Genomic DNA, 3,591 nt, shown 5'->3' on the forward strand with positions numbered 1-3,591 from the left:
TTATTATCTTAAACAAAAAAGAAATGAACAATAAATAAACATTTATGGGTTAAAATATCCCACTGCAGTTTAAAATGACCTTTTGTAAACACGTTATTGAATTAATAATCATCATTTGTATATCATAAATGATTGTGAAATGTTCCATTATGCGTAAAGTAATGAGTACTTTTGGTACTTAAATATGTTTTGACGCCAATACTACTTTTACTTCATTAACGTTTTGCATGCAGGACTTTAACCTGAAACAGAGTATTTTGATAATTGATTCCACATATTTGCAAATAATCAAAGCAAATCTTAAGTGTCCTTTGCTCTCCTATTTATTTTTAATGTTGACTCTAGGTAACTAAATACATGAAGGAATCCCCTGACGCCAGTATCAGCTTCACGCTCCACTTCCATGCCACGCTTCTGGAAACACAGGGGCTTTCTGGGAGCTTTTCTCTCAGTGATGGTGAGCTCTGATTACACTGCTGGTTGCAGATAGTGGCAACTTAGATTTGGATAATGTCTCAAGGGAAAATAGACAGAGGAGGATTGGTTCTCAAACTGTCATAATGTGAATGAATGATGTAGAAGGATAATACACATTTTAATATCTCAATGATCTTCTCATCATTGTTCTTTCGTTTCTTTTGATTTCACAGCTGCATATTTGTTCTCCTTGTAGTACATCTTGTTCTTATGATGACAAGTACAAAAATAAATGAAGATGCCAGAAAGGATTCCTTACCTACCTACGCTCAATTTGAACCTATAAGCGAGGGAAAGCTTCAATTCGTTCAGAGTTTCGTGGAAAACAACCATTTGAAAATGAAATGAGACAGTAACTCCTGTACCATGGACAAAAGTCCTCAAAAAACCGAATGTTCAACATAGAACCTACGAAGAATAAAGTTTTAAGGGTACAACTCTACAAAATAGCTTGAGTAAAGTTACAATAATGATATATGATAATAATAATAATAATGAAGTAATGAGGGTTTCATTAAGATTCAATAATGCCATTAATGATTGCATTTTTAAACTCGTGTTGCACTTGCCTTCATACACAAGTTTCAAGTGAAATAAAAATGACTGAAACTGAACTACTGTGCCATTGAAAAAAAAACAACTCTTTATTCCAGGGTATTATTTATCGTGGAAAGGTATATTTTAAGTGTAATTCGGTTCTATGTAAACTTGACTTCGCTGTGGTTGCACGGCTTTGTTTCAAACCTTTAATACTGGCTAACTTCTGTTCTCTAGCATTTGACAGAGAAGTGTGCCACTGTGACAAATGATTATACGGATGTTGCTTGTTACAATTAACATGTGTACTTCCCCACCATTTCAATAGAGCCTGTCTAGACTGTAATGTGATCACGCTTTGATTTGCTGTTCCCCTTCCCATCCTTTGTTTTCTTCCCTTTTAGAGTTTTGTCATTTGTTTGATCGAGGTTCAGATTTCTTTAGCACTCAGAGTTAACTGGCCTTCAGGCTGGAAATAGTTAATTTTTAAAAAAATGATTTAACTCTTTATTAAACATCACAACTTTGCTTTAAACTTGTAGATGTGTTCATTTCTTACAACAAGGTGATCTCCACCACATTATCAAAATGTACACATATTATTAACAAGTGATTATCAACATCAAGGCTGATAGCACTCAGTTAAAGCCCCAGGGCCTCACATACCCAATCAGTTGACTGTAAATAATGAGTTAAACTGTGGGATTGGTGCAGCAATAAAAAGGTGTGTAGTGGAGTAATCCCCCATGAATAATAATCCTCTCTGCCCCGAGTCAAAGGGTAGTAAAGACTTTAAAGCCACTATAAGCAAAACTCTTATATTGACAAGGAACCAAATGAAAAAGGAGGCTGCTGCTGCTCCGCTCTCAGGAGCTTCACATTGAGTTTCAGCTCATTGTTTATCTGTCGACTGCAGCAGGCAGCTGTTTTGAGTTAAAAAGCTCTAAAACTGCCAGTTAGCAACTAGCTGGTGAACATGGTGGAGCATTTTGCAGCTAAAGACAGATGTTTCCTTCAGATGCTAAGAGAGAGACATACTATATTGATCCAAGTGGAGAAATGCATGTGCTTCTTGGTAGAAAGAAAAACAGAAAGCTAAAGGAAGAGGAGGTTGTTGGTTCAATCCCTCTGGCCTGCAGGATAAAGGTGGTTGAGGACAGTGAAGAGTTTTCCCTTACTACAACTCTGGTGCCCTTGAGCAAGGCTCCTAACCCAAAACGCTTCATTTTTGCACTAATTAAAGTAATTGCGTAAACAATTTAAAGCAAAATAAGTTCTGCAATCAATTATTTATTACAAATGACAAAATCCTATTTCAAATTAAAGCCATATGTTTTGGCTCTATGGGACTTTTTTAACATCTTTAAGTTGAGTTTACACACTTTCTCTAGTCCTTCAAAAATAAATTTGTTTTGGTTCTTTTTCGTACAAAATATTCGTTATTTTCTTAGTTTTATGATGTATAAGTAAATCTTAATATAGCTAATTGTCATTCTTACTGGCAAGGTTAAAACCACCTGCATGTTCTAATCTAAAATCATCATCACATCAACACTTACATTATGAATCTTAACAGATGGGCATAAGGTATTAGTTTGTGGTTTCCTGGAAAAACAACAATTTGATAATAGTATAAGTGAAATCGGAACAATAACGCCAATATTTGTTATAAAGGTTTCAATATGCAATATATATAATTAAGTTTACAGGGTACAACTTTGCAAAGAAGCGTATTGTTATTTGATGGGAGCAACTAGGAACTCCTCAATATCATCATTTACTTGAGCAGGCTCAGACGTTTTTACCCAGTAATTAATGAGTAACTATTAGTTGTGGGCCTGAGCGCAAATGATTGGAAACAGTCAGAAGCAACTCATAGAAAGAGGGACATCTAAACCCAATGATCCAATAACGAACTCCAAATATGGCCGCTTCCGTCTCTGTGACTCATGGATATAGTATTTCTCGGTCTCTTTTCCTACTTATATCGTAAATGGAAACAGAGCGATGCATGTTTATCAGAAACACATGTGAAATAAAGCATGACTGAAGTCGGCACCCCGATATGTTTGATCAGATCAAGGTGTGGACAATATGTTTAACTAGCAGTATACTCTTTTAGTCTTCAATGTAAATATCGTTTACTGTTTTAAAGTGTGCGTCATAACAGTTGCCACACCCCTTCACAACCTGAGTCCTGTTCAAAAAAAAGTTTAAATTGATTTGTGTTGGGAAATGAAAACAGTAAACTTTCATTGTAGCTTAAGAGAAGTTTTTCTCAACACGTTAAATAATCTAACAGGATAATTACTGTGTATAAAACTTAAATTCAAACTGGTTTAATTATTACTCCAAACTACCTTTTTGAGATTTTTTAAAAAGGGGCTTTATTAAGCTAATGTTCAGCGTTCATTATTTTATTTTGTCCCATGGCTCTGGAGGGAACTTTGGGATTTAGTCCTTTGCAGACCATTTACATGCACACAATCCTACAGGAGAGGGAAACCCCCAAAAAGCACACCAGGGCCTCTTTATAAATCTGACTCGCAATTACAACACTTCTTTAGATACAACATG

Source organism: Notothenia rossii (assembly GCF_949606895.1).
Source record: "Notothenia rossii genome assembly, chromosome: 6".
Lineage (NCBI taxonomy): Eukaryota > Metazoa > Chordata > Actinopteri > Perciformes > Nototheniidae > Notothenia > Notothenia rossii.